Source organism: Lissotriton vulgaris, chromosome 7 (genome assembly GCF_964263255.1).
Source record: "Lissotriton vulgaris chromosome 7, aLisVul1.2, whole genome shotgun sequence".
NCBI classification, from domain to species: Eukaryota; Metazoa; Chordata; class Amphibia; order Caudata; family Salamandridae; genus Lissotriton; species Lissotriton vulgaris.
In genome coordinates, this window is record NC_141695.1 from 986,676,679 (window position 1) to 986,698,130 (window position 21,452).

Here is a 21,452-nt window from a genome sequence, read left to right on the forward strand (position 1 = left end):
ACGGTAAGTGCTACTATGGATGATGTGATAGTTCCATGACATACATGTATGTGCTGGAATGAAAAACGGTGAACACGTTTTCTGAACTTGTTTGGGTGTGTTTTTATGGAGATTTGTTACTGCAATTGAGACTGCGACCACTGTGTTGGTATTTCACTTCACAATGTTACATCCTTTGATAATAATAGTGTGTGATATTTGACACTAAACATTGGGTGTCACATAATGAGAATGCCACTACAAATAAGATTGAGTGACATAGAATGAGAGCACTCTTGCTCTCCACTAGACTGGCATGTTCACTGTGAAGTCAGTGTTCCACGCGTGGGATTATGCGTAATAATTAAGGGTGGGCGGCCAGCTACGCTCCGTGCACGGAGTGTGCGTAGTGCCGTCTCCTACGATTTTGCGTAGCGGGCGTAGGCAGGCGGCACTACGCGCGCTCCGCAGATGGTGCGTAGCCGGCCGCCACCCGCCTCCCTCCCGCCCTCCCTAAATACTTCAATATTGGATAGAAAGCTTTTAAAAACACTTACCTTGTCCGCTGCGTCCCAGGGGCTCCCTCTCGCCGTCCCTGGATTCGCGCCGCCATTTCGAATACTAATGCGCATGTGCGGGCGGCCGCGCATTTCTCACGAGAAATGCGCATGCGCGGGCGCCTGCGCATGCGCATTAGTATTCGAAATGGTGGCGCGAATCCAGGGACGGCGAGAGGGAGCCCCGGGACGCGGCGGACAAGGTAAGTGTTTTTAAAAGCTTTCTATCCTTTTATTGCAGTATTTAGGGAGGGCGGGAGGGAGGCGGGCAGCACGTAGTGGGGCTACGTGGAGTGCGCGGGTGGGCGTAGTTTTGTGCCCACTTCGCGTAGCTCCGCGTAGCCCCACTCCGCACACTACGCCCAGGGTTAATAATAATATGGAGAATGTCTGTATTTGATAATGTGTTTTTTGCCATAATTTTTCCGCAGATGGAGCCTGGCATCTCACAACACTATCAACACATTAACACGAGGAGAAGCTACTCTTCCCTCGCTGCATTGATAGAGTAGGGTATTCCTCCACTTAATTATCCCCACACATAAAGGGGGTTAACTTGTTTTTGCCCTGAAGAAAGTCCGGGACCTTTATGGCCACTTAAGGCCTGAAACATGTCGGCACCTCACTAGGGTCATAGGACCATAAAAATCCTTGCAAGACCCATTTTACTTTATTTTTAACAACCCAACCAGACCCATGAATAAAGGGAAACCTGGGGTCTGATTGAGGTATTTTTTTTATATCCACTTGCCTTCACTATCAGAAGAGCTTCCCAACACTGTGGTTGAGCCCACCCTGACCTATAGGAGTCTGGGTGACCCGATGATGAAGCATGACACCACTAGGGTGTGTGAGGGTAACTAAAAACAACTAGTGTTGCGCCCCTTCCATCACATAGATATGATTAGCATATCATACACATCCCTAGTGAGTTGATGTTTAATCTCACCCCATTCACAAGCTCCCTATTCCCAGTTGCGTTACCTACATTGATCCAGTGGGTCTCGTAGTAGGTCTCCTTTGGAGTATTTATTGTTTTAAAGTATTTGTAAGGGAGGACGTACTCCATATACCCTCTCACACCCCTTAGGACCTCTGAATTGAGGTTAGAGGCCCGTTTTTGTTCGACTCTACATCAGGAGATGCCCATTTGTAAGGCATAAGAGAATCCATGGGTAAAGGGTCCTGGAGCTATACCCAAAACACCAGGACCGGTAGTGCAGCCATCTACCTTTCAGTTTGACAGGAATGTCAGTTCCACTGGTAGTGTAGGGTCCCAAGTTACGATTACAGTCCAAAGGCCTGTACAGGGTCCCTTGGCAGGTCCTGTGCGGTTCTCAGCAGACTGTAATAAATTTGACATATTTATGAACCAATGCCATCTGCACTTTTTGTGTAGACTGACGGCCTTCACAGATGATTTGGCGAAAGTAGCTTTTCTGATCTCTTACTTGGAAGGTACTGCAGCACAATAGTTGGTCCTTTTGGTAGACAGTGATGACCCTGTTTTATATAAGTTTCCTCCATTTAAGGAGCAGATGCGTCAATTGTTTGCTAAACATGCCTTCATGCAGGCCAGTGATAGTGAGCTACTCAAGTTAAGGCAGGGGAAACAGGATTTGTTGGTGTATGTTTCTACTTTTAACTGTCTTGTTGCAGAAACACATTGGCCCATGGAAAAGCGAACGTCTTTGTTTTATCAGTGTCTCTGTGAAGAACTGAAGGATGTGGTGTCAAAAGTTGTAAGTCCTCCTGAGGATTGCATGGATTTTATTGATCTGGTTGTTAAAGTAAATTATTGTTTATCTGAACCAAAAGGAGAAAGGAGACAGTTTCCCTTACCTTATGCTATTGGGGTACGGGGAGATCAGAAGTAAGAAACAGAGTCTAAGTCCCAAACATAACCCAAGCAGACTGAGTGGGTGATGGCCCCTTGTCTAGAGAAGAGAAGGAAAGGAGGTGGGTACATAATCTGTGTTTGTATTGTGGCAACATTGGGCATTATGCATGTGAATATCTGGTAAATCCCTCCAGTATGTTATCCAAGAAATATGTGGCCTTTGTGAAGCAAGAAGTAGTGTCTTGTGGGGTTGATGATGCTGTGACTTTAAACCCCTATGACATTGCAGGTTTAGTTCAGAGGGTACTTTGTCCTTTTACCATCATAGTGGCCTTGGTGATTACAAACAGCAGGGGGACTAGTATTTCAGTTTTGCTGGATTCAGGAGCTACCGGTAGTTTAATGGATATACTGTTGGCAGCCACATTGGAGGTGCTTTGTAAGTGTAAAAAACAACCAGAACCTGTGAGAGCTATTGATGGTACTGATTTAACATCCGGATTGATTGTTAAACAAACGGAACCTCTTATTTTATTCTGTGATAACGGTCATTCTGAGTCTGTTAGTTTTGGCCCTATTGATGACCCCACTTTTGGTGTAATACTCGGAGGACCATTGTTGCAAACTCAAAATCCGAGGATTGATTGGGTCAGACGAACGGTCACTTTGGACTCTGAGCATTGTTTGCAGCTGTGTTATCAGGAGGCTATCGACTGGATCTCACCGTTGGTTTGTGCAGTGGGCACTTTTCTGGATGGTGGCAGTCTTCAGCCCACTTACTCAGAGTTCTTAGATGTATTTGACAAGTCTAAAGCTGGAGTATTTCCACCCCATGGGATTTTCATTGTCGGATTGATTTAGTACCCGGGGTTACATTGCCATGTAGTCAGGTTTCTGCACTTTCTGAACCCGAAGAGCTGCATCTGCGGTCATATTTGGACATAATGTTGGGGTCCGGGTTCATTAGACAATCCTCTTCTCCTGTATCTTCCCCAATCTTCTTTATATCCAGGAAGGAGGGGGATCTTCACGCCTGTGTGGATTACAGAGCACTCAATAAGGTAACAATTAAAAACAAATATCCGCTGCCTTTGATCCCGGTGTTGTTGTATCAGGTATGGCATGCCACAGTTTTCACCAGACTTGATTTGCGGGGTGCTTACCATCTCATTCGTGTCTGTACTGGAGATAAGTGGAAGACCGCTTTTCGGCCAAAGTTCGGTTTGTTCGAATACTGTGTCATGCAGTTTGGGCTCTGTATCGCTCCTGCTGCCTTTCAGTTTTTTTATCAACGAGGTGGTACGGGAGTACTTGGATGTGAGCTTCATCATTTACATTGATGACATCTTGATTTTCTCCAAGACAGCAGGGGAGCATGATACTCATGTCATACAGAAGCTGAAGGAAAATTGTTCTTTTGCGAAACGGGAGAAATGCCAGTTTGGAGTGTCTTGCATGGAGTTCTTGGGCTACCTCATTTCTGCTAATGGAATAAAAATGGACCCCAAAAAAGACAGTGGCTATTACAACCTGGCCTGTGCCTACTAGTGTGAGAGAGGTACAAGTTCTATTGGGGTTTGCCAATGTTTATAGGTGTTTTATTTCCCATTTCTCATATATAATTTCACCTGTGTTGGCTTTGTTTCGGAAAGTGGTGCCATTTGTGTGGTCTTTTGTAGCTCAACATGCCTTAGAGACTTTGGTGGGCAGGTTTACGTCAGTTCCCATATTGAAAAATCCTGATCCTGTCCTTCCTTTTTTTGTGGAGGCTAATGCTTCCCAATATGCAGTGAGAGGGGTGTTATCACAACAGGACCTAGAGACAGGTCTTATGCATCCCATAGCTTTTTCTCTAAAAAATTGCTACTAGCAGAGTAGAACTATACTGTGGCTGACAGTTGTTGGCCATAAAATTATCCTTTCAGGAATGGAGGCATTATTTATGGGGGGGGGGGGGGGGCTAGACACACCATCACTATTTACACCAATCACAAGAACTTAGAATTATTTCATACGGCAAGAGCTTTAACACCAAGACAGATTAGGGGGGTGTTGTTTTTTAACTAATATGATTTTACGATTACGTATAGACCTGCTATTCAACAAGTGAAGTCTGATGCACTTTCACGTATACATGTGTCACCAATGGAAGAGGTCATGACTCTTGAGGCTAGGCCTATGATTGCTAAGGATAAGATTGTGGGTTGTAACTCCTTATATGACCTTCTTGGTACAGTCAGGGACCAGGTGTTACCCATAGACATGTCTCTGTAGTTAACTGATGCTGCTTGTTAGCTGAGAGATGGGTTGTTGTAATATGGAGACCCCCTGTTTATCCCAAAAAGGATGAGGAAGTGAGTGCTTACCTTATGTCATTCTTCCTCATTAGTGGGACATCCAGTAATGGTGAAAAAAGGAGTTTGTCTTCACTGGTTTTGGTGGGATACGGTAGGGCATGATATACAGGTATTTGTGGCAATGTGTCCTGTGTGTGCTGAGAGTAAAGCTGCACATACTTCGCCTTCAAGTCTTCTACATCCATTACCGCTTCCTCCTTCTCCCTGGCATACTATAAGTATGGATTTTGTAACAGATCTTCCTTTGGAGATGGGACACACTACCACATTGGTGGTAGTGGATTAGTTTAAAAAAATGGCGCATTTCATACCTTTGCCCAACCTACCCACTGCGAGGGAATTAGCTGAAGTATTTATAGCTCAGGTGTTATGACTACATGGTATTCCTACTGCAAATATATCTTACAGAGATGTGCAGTTCATTGCTCATTTTTGGAGGCAACTGTGTTCCTTGTTAAAGATGGAGCTTTGTTTGTCCTCAGCTTATCATTTGCAATCAGATTGACAGACAGAGCAAACCAATCAGACGATGGAACAGTACATTCACTGTTTAATGACTTCCTTGACGGGCAGTTGGGTGAAGATGCTCCCTATAGCTGAATTTGCATATAATAATAATAGTGTGCATTCAGCTTTAGGGATGAACTCTTTTTTTTTTGTTCTGTGGGGTTTCATCCCAAGGCTATACCTATCCAACCCTCAGGCCACATGCCAGCGGTAGATACCTTAAGCCGGGCACTGAATGACATTTGGAAAAAGGCACAGGAACATCTAGCTGTGGCTAAGCTCAGCATGAAGGCTAAGAATGATCGTCATCGTTGGCCTGCTCCATTGTATGCTCCTGGGGATATGGTTTGGTTGGCATCTAGGAATTTGTGGTTGGGAGGTACCAGGAAGTTGCAGTCTTGTTATGGTGGGCTGATTAAGATACAGCAGGTGATTAATCCAGTGGCCATGAGATTGGTCCTGCAATTGACTACCAGATTCACCCTGTTTTCCATACTTCCCTATTAAAGACATATACAGTCACTTCTCAAGAGTGGCCCCCACCTCCCCCGGTGGTGATTGATGAGGAAGAGGAATACGAGGGTAATGCTATTCTGAATTCTCGTAGACGTCAAGGCCAGTTATTTTATCTGGTGGATTGGAAAGACTATCCTCCTGAGGACCGTACATGGAAACCAGCTAGTTTTGTGCATGCCCCCTTTAGTACGCCTATTTCATGCCCAGCACCCTTCGAAGCCACGTCCGGTGGACGGTCGTTTGGGAGGGGGTACTGTCATGTCCTGTAGTCCAGTAGTGTAGGAGTGGCTCTGCTGTTCCTTACTCCTGTCCTCTCTCTATTTCAGCGATCTTGGCGTGTGTTCTATTGGTGCAGGAGGGCACAGCTGCGGACACACAGCGGTATGCTCTGTATTTAATCTGAGCTCACCAGGGCTTCCGTGCTTGGTTTAATTTCCATGAATAACAATAAAGGGTCAGGCTCATATGCAGCAAGGCTGAGCAAATATTAACCACAAACCACAATCAATTACCAATGCTGCTACAATTTCCTAAATTAAATTCACATTGATGTAAGAACTAACCATCAGTACATCTTCAAGCTCATTAATCGCTTTTATTTTTGAATTCGTATTTCATTTTTTCAAAAAAAGTTTTTATTTTTATATCCATATATACAAACTTTTTACAATAATCCACAAATACTGTGCAAAGGATTTCACAAATTACACGACAAAATCACATCAGACTCACCATTTCAAACACAGTACATTCATACTCGTACACAAAAATACATTAATAAACCAAACATTAATTATTGACAAAAATACCCTTTTTCAATAAACAAAGTTATGTACACTTTATACATTTGATGTGCTTAATGCATCAAATGTATAAAATGTACATAACAACATCTATATAGACAGTTTTACATCAACTTACATACCCATACAGACACTGTCACAACCATTTACATATTTTATAGACACTGTTACACCTATTCACAAACCTATACAGAAACTCTCACATGCACACTTATATCCATACAGAGACTTTCACACCCAGTCACATACTTATAGAGGCTCTGCCATTCCATACAGAGACTTTCACACCCAGTCACATACTTATAGAGGCTCTGCCATACCCAATCTAAACACCTATGCAGACTCTGTTACAGCCTTTCACAAACCTATACAGAAACTCTTCCATCCATACTTACATCGATACAGAGACTTTCATACCCACTTATGGGCTCATACAGCCCCTCTCGCATTCACTGTTATACCCATGCATACACTGACACATTTATTCACAAACCCATACATAGACTGTCACATCCTCAAATACACCCACTTCAATATCATTTTAGCCACATAGACTGTTACACGCTTGTGTATTGAGACACTAATGCACCTTACATTTTATCAATGTAAACTCTGTTATACTCATTGTGAGATACATTCACATAGGGTGGCTCTAAAAAGAGCCATTGCGTTCATTGTTAGTATATGATGACTACATACACTTGCGAATGCAGTTTCAAGTTGCTCAAAAATATTCAGTTGCCTTCATCCATGAGAGGAACACCATCTCTTCTGTATATGCAATGAACTGCCATGCAATGAACTGTGGAAACTCTTCAATACCAGTCGGACCAGATGGACATCCAACTTAACACCTTGGCCCTATACTGTTATGTACCCCAATATAGGCCAAACTAGCTAATTGTCCTTTCACCTACATTTGTTCAACCTTGCTCTGTACAGCAGTTCTAACACTGACCTAGATCCTTGAAACTAGTTTAATTTATTATGCATGAGGATTCTTAAAAAAGTCATGGTCATCTTCATCCTAGGGCACAATACCTACTTTTCTTAATTGCAGGTATTGTTTTAGGCTCATTTGCATAATCGGACTCACCACATGTTGATTTTGTTAGGAAGCCTGTGGCTATTTTTATGGTATAAAAGATCTATGCCTACACTAGATGGACAGAGGAGAAGCTTCCACGCTAACAAAAGATGCTGAGGTCCCTGCACGCTGAAGCTCCAGCACGCAATGGTCTGACATCCCTTGCGGAGTGTCCAACTCGAGACCAAGACGGGGTCCTTCATTCACTCCCATCAGGTAATGGGTTTGGCTCTTTCCTAGGGGACTTTTGGCTTTTACACCCATATACATGCTAGGTACATTTATGTTCACTTTATTAAGGTTGCATTGTAGAAGTATGCTTGATTACTGTCAGTAATGTTTATATTTCTGCATATATTCACTGTTTTAACACTATGGTAGTGTTTCACCTTTTATTTACTCTGTTGGTACTTGTAATCTTATACATTAGTTTCTGTCTAATGGCTGCTGCAGCAAACATGTTTTATACTAGAATGACACTGGTTCAATAAATGCTTATTTAAATCTGTATATCTCTCTGAGACTAGGTGAGCACGATTGACTAGGCAAAAGGTTCTGTGCTGTTTCACGATCCTTGAAGGATCAAGGGTTGTCATGTTCGATAGTTGCCAGAAACTGTTCGCTCCTTGAAAAGGTTAGGGGGCTTATGGTGGCACTGTGAGCTAGCTGGTCTTAAGGCTAAAATGTCCTCTGGGGGTATCTGGAATCAGTCTAGACACCAATCCCTTAGTTTATGTTGTCTAAACGTGCAGATCCTATGTATTTTTAGGAACTACATGAGAATACATAGGAGGGATTGATGAAAAACTGGCAACCTAAATCCACTTGTAAACCAGGCTCAACTGGAGGCAAGCTTGATCTGCAGCTGTGGATCGATAATCAAGAAACTATCCTCCCTTCACTCCAAACTGTCCATCTTCCTTGACAATCTGAAAACAGATTCTGAAGCCAAAAAGCAGGCTTCAAATCTGAAAACATCACCATCTGAGAAGCCATGCCTGACGCAGGCAGCTGCCAAAACCCAACATACAGCAATCATTGGAAGTCATCCTGAAGGAGTCTCCACCATTGGACCAACAACACCACACCCTAAAAAAAGCCCCAGCACATAATGCTAAACAAAGGTGTCAACTCAGGAGGAAAGACCACAACAAAATGTCCAATTCAAGTCAAGCTGCAATATACCCCCACTTCGGCCCCAAACAACAGTTGGTCCAAGCTGCCACTGGTTGGTAGGCACTGGGCCACTACTTGGCAACATTTTCCAACTACTGTCAGCAATCCCAGCACTAAGAGACATTAATACAACTGACCTCCTCTCAATAGAATTTATTAGGGCAGAAGCAATCTCTGGAAGAGAAACCACCAAGCCTAAACGGAGATTAACCCTACTTGACAAAAAAGTGCTTAAAGAATGTGAAATATTTAAATCATGGGAAATAGTTATTTTGTCTTAACACAGCACCAGATAACTCCTTCCACTACTTACTAACAAGAGGAAAAAAATCAGCAACAGCATAGAAACTACCTATTCAGTGCTTAGGGGAGCGCTGAGCCAATCATCTGCAAGGGAATGGTTAAACAGCAACCATTATACCCAACCTCAATCACAGTATTTGTCCGTGCACTCGGATATCCAGCGGATCTCTAGACCCATCTATGTGTCTGCGGATACCAAATGACAAAATGTGCAACAGAAAGAGCCGTCTCTACAGAGAAATTCAACCTGTGTTTCTGCTCATGGAACATCAGTGGCTGAGAAGTAATGTAACTGACCCGGAGTTCATGTTATACAATAAATCATTTGACATAGTCTTGCTGCTGGGCGCATGGATGGCTAACCCATACCAACTACAAGGTTTTATCTGATTCCACATGCCAGCAGTTAGGAATTCAAAATGTGTTCACTTATCAGGCGGACTGGCAATCTACATTTCAAAAGCAAACATATCAACTGCTAAGGAAATTCCTTCCTCCGCAACATCTGTCAACAACATTTAGGGCTCCCTAAATATTAAAGGGTGATAATCATTAATGCCTTTGTAAACTCAAAACAAAAAAAACAGGAATCTAGGCATCTCCTGGACCACCTCTTGAAAATTGTAAGCAATCTTTTCAGGAGATCTAAATCTTCACATCTTAGACTCCTCTGCCAACAAGGAAGTGCTGGTGCAGTCTCTGCTCTAGAATATTCCTAACCAAAAAAAGAAGCCTGTATGGCAGAGAAAGCAATACAGCTAGGTGCCTGCTGGAATTCCCAGAACATATAAACTTTAGGGCATTAAATGACAGATTTCAAGAAGACTCTCCACCAGCAGCCTCATTCTTCTCGGATACCGCATTACACACTGGTCTCCCTCTAACTCTTTTACTACTTGGTCAGGTCCTGCTTTGGGGACAAGGGGGCAGTGAGCCTCGACTCTAGGAGATAGGGTTTAAGGCAATCATGCCAATATTGGTACTCCCAACAGGGGGTTCACACTCCTGCCATACAATCAACCTTAATTAGTTAAATCCTCACCAACAAACACAGGGAAGTACTTCAAGTTGCAAAGGCCCTGATACAGAAACTAAACAGGCTCACAGACAGTCCTATCAGCAAATGGGAAACCTTCATTGCCAAACTATTAAACTCTTATTCATCAATAGCCAAAAACAGCCTCCCCCCCCCCCCCCCTCCCTTGATGTAGGAGAAGAGGGAATGGTTCCCAGTGCACAGAGGATCAAATGAAAAGCAGCAAATAAAATCAATAAATAAAATACTAGATCTCACTCCTAGAGACCAGAACATGAGCTTATAGAGACAACCACAGAGAAACATGCTCATAAAGCTCAAATGGGATATTAATAGGTCCAAAGAAGAAGAGTTCTGCGGAACAGTAGGACGCGCTTTGGGCCAAGGTGAACAAAGTAACGCGCCCGGTGCATGGGGGGGGGGGGGGGGCATCGTATATTTTAGAAGAGATCTAGACAGCCTTTTTAAAAACTAATTTCAGTCAGCAACCCAGCAACCAGGGAGGAGGCCATTCAGAGTAACAACAGGCTCAGGTATAACCCAGGACCTCTAACACAATCATATTCCTGAACCCAAAGTAAACCATCAGGAAGTGGATAGACCATCTCATAGAATTTCAATCAAGCATCAAATCTCAAAAGGTAGGATCTAAGGAGCTCTGGGACCAAATGGGATTCCACCAGCCCTCTTCAAACAAGACTCGGTCTTTTGGGCAGGCATTTTAGATCCTCTCTTCTGAAGAATGAGACAGCTGGGATAACTCCTAAAGGAGCTCCATCATTTCCCAATTCACAAGTTCGGAGACAAATCCTCTCCGAAAAACGTCACGCTGCATGACATTGAGGCAAAGTACTTTGCTGGCACTCTATTAGCTGACTTTCAGGACTGGGCAACGGAACAGCCACAGGTACAACAACTATCATCTTAACCATGACTATTGTAATAGACATGGCAAATTCAACAAAACAGGCACTCCATCTTTGCTACATGGACTTCAGGGCAGCCTTTAATAACATTGACCGAGCAAGATTCTGAAGAAAATTGGCAAACCTGGTAATTCTACCAGCATTCTTGGCCTTGCATATATATCTTCATACAGACACCAGAGTGCAGGTAAAAGTGGGTGATGGCACACACCTCTCAACCACCAAAGTACTTAAACAAGGATGCATGCTTGACCCAACTCTGTTCAATTGTTACATGGCGCATATGACACAAACCCTAAATTCATGCAACACGCATGCACCACAAATGGGCGGTAAGGCCTAATCCAGTATTCTATACACTGATTACATGATTCCAACCAGTCATACATAAGTGGGAATGCAATGTCTTCTCAACACAATTCAAGGGTACATAGCTGAAGTCTCCCTTGAAGTGAATTTTTAGAAAACCAAAACAATGACAATAAAAAGGGGCAAGCAATGCCCATAAACCTGGCACCAGGGCAAAACACCAATCCAGAATGCAACCAACGACAAATACTTAGGGTTTATCATCAATAATGGCGGACAATTTGTCAGCCAGGTCGAGATGATCAGATGAAAAGGGATGGCTATAGCAACAACAATGAAGCAGATAAAATCTAATCTATCCGGCCCTATGCTCCCCCCTCTCCTCCAGGTAGCACAATTAAAAATACTACCAACCATCACATACGGAAGCAAAGCCCTGAGAGGAAGGGACTCAAAAACTCTTGATAGCACGGTACCTAGGGCCTACAGAATTATGTTTAGCATACCAATCTACATCTCTCCAGCACAGTTTGAGTCCGGTCTAGCAAGGCAGGGGTCCAACATAAGCTGCTGGCACTAAAGCCGCAATGCCCCCCCACACACCTTAAATCATCTACTTTAGAAAGAGACCTTGTGCAGAACAACATCGCTGGCAAGAAAATTGCCAAAAGACTTCCTGACAATCACGGGTCTCTCCAAGCTCTGAGATGCTCAAACTACCCACGCCGTTTTCAAACAAGCGGTGCGAAAGGTAATAAGGTATTGTTCCCTAGTGGAAGACTGCCTTTGCAGAAAGAAGCCATGCATGGATAACAATTACCCTGCTACAAATCGCTAGGCCCCAAGTCATACTTCAGCCTGGGATACTCTAGGAAAATAAAAGAAAATGTCTAAATTACCCACTAGAATCCTTTCCAGCTATCGTGCATCTTCCACCATGGCTGCTGGGGCAAACCTCACCAAAGTGCCGCCTGCGCAGCAATGGAACCAAGGACATGGCACTTTTGGTCTGCTCATGTATCAACTTAAAGGAGAACAGGGCTTGCTTGCTTAAATCGCAACTTAACCTCCACGGGATCGGCACCCAAAGACAGGCTGTGATAGTTTACCTCAAACCAGAAGTTAAAGGGCAAGCTAGTAACATTTCAGACACCAGCAGAAAATAAACTGCAAAGAGCTGCACAGTCTTAGCCTTTCATCTCCCAAATCCAAAGATCACTCTACGAGCCAGAAGAGGCCTCCAAGAACTAGATTGGGGCATACAGACCAAAAATCAACCACATCAAGTCTATTGCTGCTAATGTTCACTGCGGTACAAAAGGGGGTGGTGATGGACGGAGCATCTGAATCAATCAAACACTCACACCCAGTCAAAAGATCTGGGTTTAATCCATCACCTTTCTTTAGCCCACTCTGCCACCCCAGTTCAGGCATGGCTATATGCAAATCAGTCTGACCCTGTGCCTCAAGGGAACAGTCCAGCCCGAACTGCCAAGCCATGTCTTCCCTGGACCGGAAACAAGCTTCCAAGGACCGAATTCTGGCATTGCAGCCATCTTCAGCCGGGCTTGCTTAAATCCAGTGGCAAAGTGAGCAAGGGACTCACGTCTGAGCATACCCTGCCACACTTATGGTGGCCAAAAGCGATACAAAAGGGGGGTGGTGATGGACGGAGCATCTGAATCAATCAAACACTCACACCCAGTCAAAAGATCTGGGTTTAATCCATCACCTTTCTTTAGCCCCCCTCTGCCACCCCAGTTCAGACATGGCTATGTGCAAATCAGTCTGACCCTGTGCCTCATGGGAACAGTCCAGCCCGAACTGCCGAGCCATGTTTTCCCTGGACCGGAAACAAGCTTCAGAGGGCCGGTTTCTTACATTCCAGCCATCTTCAGCCCGTCTTGCTTAAATCCAGTGGCAAAGTGAGCAAGGGACTCACGTCTGAGCATACCCTGCCACACTTATGGCGGCCACAAGCAGTACAAAAGGGGGTGGTGAAGGACAGAGCATCTGAATCAATCAAACACTCACACCAAGTCAAAAGATCTGGGTTTAATCCATCACCTTGAAGTACCGGGTTTTTAAGAACCCATCGGTGCCAGGGAACACACCCTAAGACTTCGAGTCCTTCCTGTTTCAGACTACAGAAACACAGAGTCTTCTTGGTGAAGTTAAATATCGTATTTATTGGCTGCAGCCAGTAGCAGGTATCCTAGAAGTACAACGCGGTGTATATTCTCAGGAGACTGCTCTTACAAAGCCAACCTTCTCTTTTTATACAAAATATTATGCTTTAGGCAAACTTTCCTTATTTTACAGTTGACCATTCACATATTTTCACTACAAAGAAAAAGCAGAGTCATGATGACAAGCCCAGTATTTTCATCAGATATCGACGGACCCCCAATAAAAACGGGCACCTCTTCCTAATTAAGCAAGTCATAAAGAAAGAAACAGGGACAGGTGTGTGTAAGATTAGGCGTGGTTTGTGTGCGATGAAAGGTTTATGATATGTTGTGCCTTGACACTAATCTCATTCGGCCACTGGTAAAGGAACTGGCCGAACAGGTTTGGCTTCAGGCAGTGGAGTCAGATTTCCCAGGTCACAGAGGCGTCAGCAAAGGTGTACGTGTCCTTCAGACTCATTTTTGGCCTTAGTCATTTGGCCTATGTGTGGGCAATCACAAAATGGCTGCCGTTCACAAAATGGAACCCGAGGGTTCAGGACGGAAACTCTGATTTCAGGGTGATTTTGTCACCCGAATATGACGAAATTGCTTGTGCATAGTATTCTAATCATTCTCGGTCTGCTGATACCAAAATCATCATGATACTACGATGTTTATAACACGGGTCCAGAATTTTCAGTACCACAGACCCTCCTTTTGCCCTTACATAGGCAATAACCTATACTCACGCTAATCTGAGTCCAGGTCTATATTCATAAAGTCATTGAGATGTTGCTGTAGCATCATCCTATTACTTAGCTCGTTTCTTGATACAGGCTTCCTTACACACGATGTAGCACAGAGGCCACATATTGCAGGAGCACACTGTACACACAGACAGAACAGGAAAAGAATGGCTAAGATCATCCCAATGACTATCAGAATCTTCCATCCCCAAGCGGATATCAGTTCCCAGAACCACCCCTTCAATGACCAATCTCCTTTATCCACGTAAATAGATTCAGAGATCTTATGCAGTTTGGAGATGGCCTGGTAGACTGTCGGTGCGGGATGAAAACACAGCAACTTGATTGGATCACTTTACATACCCCACCTCGGTCTGCAAGTATGACGTCTAATGCGACCCTGTTCTGAAGAGTCATAAGGCGATCCGACTAGAGCTCAGCCGTCAAATTACTAAGGGCACCGGCGGTTTCAACTACAGTGGATTCTACCACCCTTGTCAATTGCCTTATGTTCCTGCTGTTATCCATAGGTCCCCAAAACAGCAGAAAACCCTTTACGAAATCTCCAAATTCTTGTCCTGCAGTGTCTTCTTTACTGATGACACCTCTAACTATCCTTGTCTTATGGTAATCTGCCGTGGGCGTGTAGGTGGGAGGCAACAGGAACGAAACAAAAAATGTGCCCGAGAAGTCAGGGGGCAACCATGTATAGGCTCTATCATGGCAGATGAAATAGGTACCCTTAGCTGCTAGAAACGAAGGGGAAATCTGAGACGCAAAAACATATGTTTCAGTGCAGATACTTTTCCCTATTTCAGCTCTGGGATTCTTGCCTTTACCTTGCAGACATAGGTGACCCTGATGGGGTACAATCCAAATCGGGGATGATCTCTTTGATCTCTGGTTCTCACTCAGAGTAACTCCATATCCTGTTATATTCCATCTAGCGTAAGCTTGTAACTCATCTCTGGGAATCGTTCTATACGAGTCAATGTTTCTGCTCATATTTGTGATTCCCATTACCAATGCCTTGCTGCTCGAGTTACTTCTCGTGGAACGTGGGGGATATGGTTCGATGGCATATATGAACATTGTCTGAAACGCCCACAAAGAACCATTGTAACTAAATGGTAGGACCAAGTATGGGATACCCTTATCTGTTGTATGTGGCATAAGACCACACACCCAACAATTAGTTGTGTTCACTACTAATTGGTGTTGGTGTAAAAGCTGAATGAAGGAGTTATTGATAAACTCTAATCTTCTAGTGGACTCATGCTCTGGCAGAGGGTGAAGAGAATGTGAGGAAACAGTAGAAGGAGGTATGGGCTGTGTAGTGGGTGCAAAGGTCACTTGAAAAGAGAATAAAACATATCCTATTAAAAACGTCATTACACTAAACATGAAAATACATAATATCAAAAATCGTTTCTTTGTCATCAATATACACATTCTGGCTTTAAAGTTCATCTGTTTGGCAGGTCTCTCCATCTCGAAAAACTCCATCCTCTCTAATTGCTGCCCGTGGCGGTAGGGTGTTCTATGCTAAGGAATGCTTCTGTCAGTCCAGGGCAACTCCCTTAGACCGACCAGAACTGTCGACCTAACGTCTTCAGCTGCACTCCAAAGACTTGGGCAACCATGACCCTAGCAGCTGAACCCGGATGGCGGTTCGAAAAAAAAAAAAAAAGAAAGTTTCTCAGATGAGAGAGCTGCACTTTCAAAAATAGAAAAAAAGAATTTTTTATTTGTCCATAGTTCTCGGCCTCAAATTATAACGGCTTTTTCCAGGTACTGTCTGGTTCTGGAACAAGAGTTCAGGCTCTGTAGTGTTCAATCAAATTGACGGTGGCACAGCTTCTTGCAAAAGATTGTCACTTTCTTGTTCAGAAATTGTTCCTTTTACACGTGCATCGCTAAAAGGCAGAAAACGAGGCTCAGTCTCAGTCTCAGAGTCAGCGATCCCCTCCTGGACCCACCGGTCGTACGGTAGAGGCAAAGGGACCCTCTTGCAGTGTACGCTGTGGATCCAGTTCTTTTTCCCTTCCACTCGAACAGCTGATCTTGTTGAGAGAAGGACGAGGTGAGGGCTGGTCCAACGGAGCTGGTCATTCTTTGTCCGTTGGAAGTTCTTGATCAGCACCCATGATCCAGGATCGATAGGATGTCCTGGAGCTTCAGAAACCTGAGGCAGAGTATCGTGAACCTGTGGGTGTAAAACACGCAATTTAGCCGTCAATTCATACAAATAATCAAGCAGTACAGGGTGTTCGATCTCACTGAATTTTGTCAGCCTTGGCACTCCCCATATGTTGGCTGGGCGGCCGAACACAATTTCATAGGGACAAAGTCCCACTCGCGAATGCACAGTCATTCTTGTTGATAGGAGTGCTAAAGGCAGAGTGTCAGGCCATTTAAGACCAGAACTCGCTTGGATCTTGGCCAATTTCAGTTTTAGTGTGCCATTATAGCACTCTACTAGTCCAGCTGATTGGGGGTGATTTGCAGCATGGAATTTTTGTTGGATGCCTAGCCCTTCACATACTTTCTTCATCACTCGACCCACAAATTCACTCCCATTATCACTCCAGACCATTCTCGGCATTCCAAACCCAGGGAAAAATTCTTTAACAAGGGCTTTAGCTGTGGATATGGCAGTGTTGTCTTTTAAGGGATATGCTTCTACCCATCTTGAAAAGGCACAAACAACAACAAGTATGTATTTCAAATTGTTGCACCTTTCCATGTGGATGAAATCTAGCTGCAAAACCTCCAACGGATACGTTGGAGGCGCAAAATGACCAGCTGGAGTTGGGGTTCCCCTACCGGGATTGTATTTCAGACACACCATGCAATTCTTGACCACATTCTCGGCACACTTAGGAATTCCAGCATTTTGTCATACTGGAGCTAACAACTTACAAATCCCTTTCACACTGATGTGAGCCATTCCATGGGCCATTGTCACCACGCAAGCACATACGCATCGGGTAACAACCATCGCTGATGTTCTGCCAATTCAACTAAACAACCATTTGCATCCAATTTACCCGTACTATCTCTCCACACACTCAACTGTTTCTCTGAAGCTTCAGCTTGAAAAGACTTCACACTCTATCGTATCTTCACACATTCCAACGTCACCAACCCATCTTGCAGGGCCTGCAACATACATTTGATTCATTACATCTTTTGCTGTTTCTTTTGGGATTTCGTCAGCAAATGCATTTCCACGACCAACATCATCAGTAACCTTTTTGTGTGCACTGCATTTCACAATCACAACTTGTAACGGCAAGGTCAGTGACTCAAGAAGCTCATTCACCAACTGACCATGTTGTATCTTAGCTCCATGCGAAGTCAGGAACCCACGTTCTTTCCACAATTATCCAAAACTATGAGCCACGCCAAAGGCATATTGGCTGTCAGTATATATGGTCACTCTCATTCCTTTCGACAACACACACGCTCTCGTAAGTGCAATCAATTCTGCTGCTTGAGCTGAATTATGTGGGATACGTGCAGTTTCAACAATCGTGTGCAAAGTTGTGACAGCATATGCCGCAGTCGTATCACCATTCGGAAGCTTGAAGCATGAACCATCCACCCATAAGGTTCTGTCACACTTCACAAGAGGAGTATCTTTTAGATCTACTCTCCCTTTTGTTTCTTCTTCTTTCCTGAGAAAACAATTGTGCTGTTCGATATCATCTGTCTCTACTGAAATCGGCAATATCGTGGCTGGATTCAACGTATTGCACCTCTTTATGTGCACATGACTCTCTAACAGTGTCAACTCGTAACCTGACAAACGAGCACTAGTTAAGTGCTGTGTCTTGGTCCTGTTTAACAAAGTGTCCACCGCATGTGGAACCATCACAATCAGCATATTATTCATCACTAATCCAGCAGACTGTCGAATAGAAACAGCTGCTGCCGCTGTGGCCCTCAAGCAACTTGGCAACGCCTTAGCTACCGGATCCAAAGTCGACGAAAAATACGCGCATGGGCGCTGTTTGTCTCCAAAAGACTGTGTCAGCACTGACAATGCACAACCTTCTTTCTCATGGACATACAGGGTAAAGGGCTTACTGTAGTTGGGGGTACCCAACAAAGGAGCCGAACACAATGCATCACGCAATTCGGAAAAACTTTTCTGACAATCTTAAGACCACAGAATGGGATTCGGTGTATCTTTACAAGCTAATGTCACCAAAGGTTTGGCCAACAAATAAAAATGTGGTATCCATTGTCTGCAATATGATGTAATGCCCAAGAAAGCACGTACTTCTCTCTGTGTCCTTGGCACCCTCAATTTTGCAATTGCCTGAATTCTTTCTGGGGTCAGTTTCCTTCCCTCCTTCGATAAGAGGTGACCTAAGTAGGTTACTTCTTGTCGACAATATTGCAATTTTGAAAGAGACACTTTGTGATGCAAATCATACAAATGACGCAACAACGACAAGGTGGCTTGTTTACAAATCTCCTCAGTATCTGCAGCGACTAGCAAATTGGCAACGTACTGAATAAGGGTAGCGCCATCAGGAAAAACAATCGTATCAAGCTGTGTTTTTAAAGCCTGACTGTATATCGATGGACTTTCACAGTAGCCTTGAGGAGCGCGTTTGAAGCGGAAGCTTCGGCCTCCTAAACTGAAGCCAAAAATATCCCTGCTCTCCTCGGCAATCGGGATGCTGAAGAAAGCATTCTTCAAGTCAATCACCAAGAACTAAGTGGCTGAAGCTGGAATCATAGTCAATAGGGCAGTAATATAAGGGACGACGGGAAACTGTGGCACAACTATTTTATTTACCTCTCTAAGATCAATCACAAACCTGTAAACAGGTGGCTGGGAAGGGTCGGTACGCTTCAAAACAGACACAACAGGACCAATACAAACGTTGCCTCTTGTCTCTTCAATTACACCTTTTTCGATCAGATCATAAATGATCGCTAACAACACCTTTTCACCTTCGCTAGAGATCTTGTATAGGGGAATGCGCGGCATTCTAACATTGGCTTTCAATGTTACAATATATGGCGGTATTTCCAAAAGACCCACGTCGTTAGGACCAGTAGCCCAAAGAGCATCCGGAAGAGAAGATAATTCTGTCGGAAGTGAATCCTTCGACAAATACATCGGGGAGACCACTCTCTTGCCCAGTGTAAGTTGTACTCCCGAAGGAGAACAATACATCGTCGCATATAGTCTTTTCAACAGATCCAATCCTAGAAGGTTCTCCCCACAACCTGTCGTCAGAATAAGGGGTGCTTCAAATTCATAAGGTCCAACAGAAAGAGACATAGGACTAGAAATCGGGTTCTTAACCGGGCCGCCAGAAAAACTTACTGAAACATTAATTTCGCCAGACAAAGGTGCGCCAGGGAGTTTTGAGTGCATAATAGAACTCTTTGTAGCACCAGTATCCAACAGAAAAGGCTCTGACACACCTGATGTAATCACCTCAACATAAGGTCCACTCTGATCTACTGGAACTGAAACAACTCCCTCTCTTTGTCCATGGCTGTCCTAACAATCATTACCATTCATTTCCTCACCTTCATTACAGTAATCGTCCATATAGTACTGAGCGGTCTTACTAGATGAACCTCGCTGTTGATCAAAACTATTCATCGAGTTCTGTGGAGGCAAAGAAAGTACATTCTGTCCACGACCTCTACCTCTAGGCGCTTGTTGAGCACCTCGACCTCTTACACCAGAAACACCATTCGTACGCTGCAACAAAACCGGACAACTATTTTTGTAATGACCCTCTTCTTTGCAATACGCATACTGATTAGGACCATACGGAAAACGCTGTTGAGAAGACTCGTTTCTTTGCGAGTTTCTCAAATACTGCTGATTCTGCTGATAATCACATTGATTATTAGTACGGGGTGGATAAGCTTGCTGTAGAAGAACTTTAGTTTTCAATTCCTTAGTCTTCCTATCCACTTTCTCTAACTCATCCTTGTGCCTATTTTCATAGTATTGGGCAGTAGCCAAAATTTGTGCTGATGAGGAAACAGCCCAAGCACTTTCAGAATCCTTCAACTTATTGCAGAATTCAGGAAGCAAATTATGTACAAATGTGTCAACAAACAATCTCTGACCACCCTCTGTAGCCATATCCTGACCACTATGGTCGAAGAAGGTCTCTTCGAACCTCGTGAAAAAGTCAGACACCGTTTCGTCTTTCTTCTGCTTACATGCAGACAACTTGTCCCAATTGACACGCAATTCGGGCCTTAAAGTCTTCATATACGTAATATTCCTATCAGGAAGTTCAGTAATCAAATCCTCAGGCTTAGCACCGCCTACTTGCCTATTGTCGGCATCTCTAAGATTAACCCATGTACCACCCAATTCAACCGCATGATCCGCATGACGAATCTTACTCCAAATAGGTTGTGGAACAACATTGCCAAACAACATGTCGATGTCCGCCAAATTCATAATACACGAACCCACAGTCTGAGTCAACTCTTTATAGTACCCTGCTGGATTTTTGCGTGGATCAGGCAAAGACTGCTTAATAGATAAAAATTCAGCACGTTTCCATGGAACATGCAACCAGACACGCTGAAAATGGGCCGGTACAGCTGGCGGATTATTACCTGCACCAGCAACCACTGCTTCTTTCCACACCGGAGGAACCTCTCTCATTGGATATTGTCGTGGCTTTCTCCCAACTGAAGAATCAGGCCCGAACAATTGTCGAGAAGGAGACTCACTCCTAAATGACAACAACATCGCGACCACTTTCCCAACATCAGATGGACTTACAATAGTTCATTTCGCAAATTCGGAACGTATGCTGTACAAATTGTCAGGAGCTTTCCCCACTTCCTCATCCCACTTTTCAACAAGAAAAGCACACATCATATCGAAAACATACCGTTGCTTCGGTGCTTTCAATTGAAGGAAAACATGCTTAACACCCTCAAGATCATACTGTGTATAGTACATAATCCATTTACGCGCCATGTGGTCCAAAATCGTACGCTCATCCATATTCGGCAACTGACTACGTGACTGTCTACGCTCAGTAACGGGGGACATACCCAATTGTCCTAACAAAGGAGAAAAGAAACCAGTAACTGCAGTAGTCATTCATTGTCTAGCAGAAGGAGAAGGT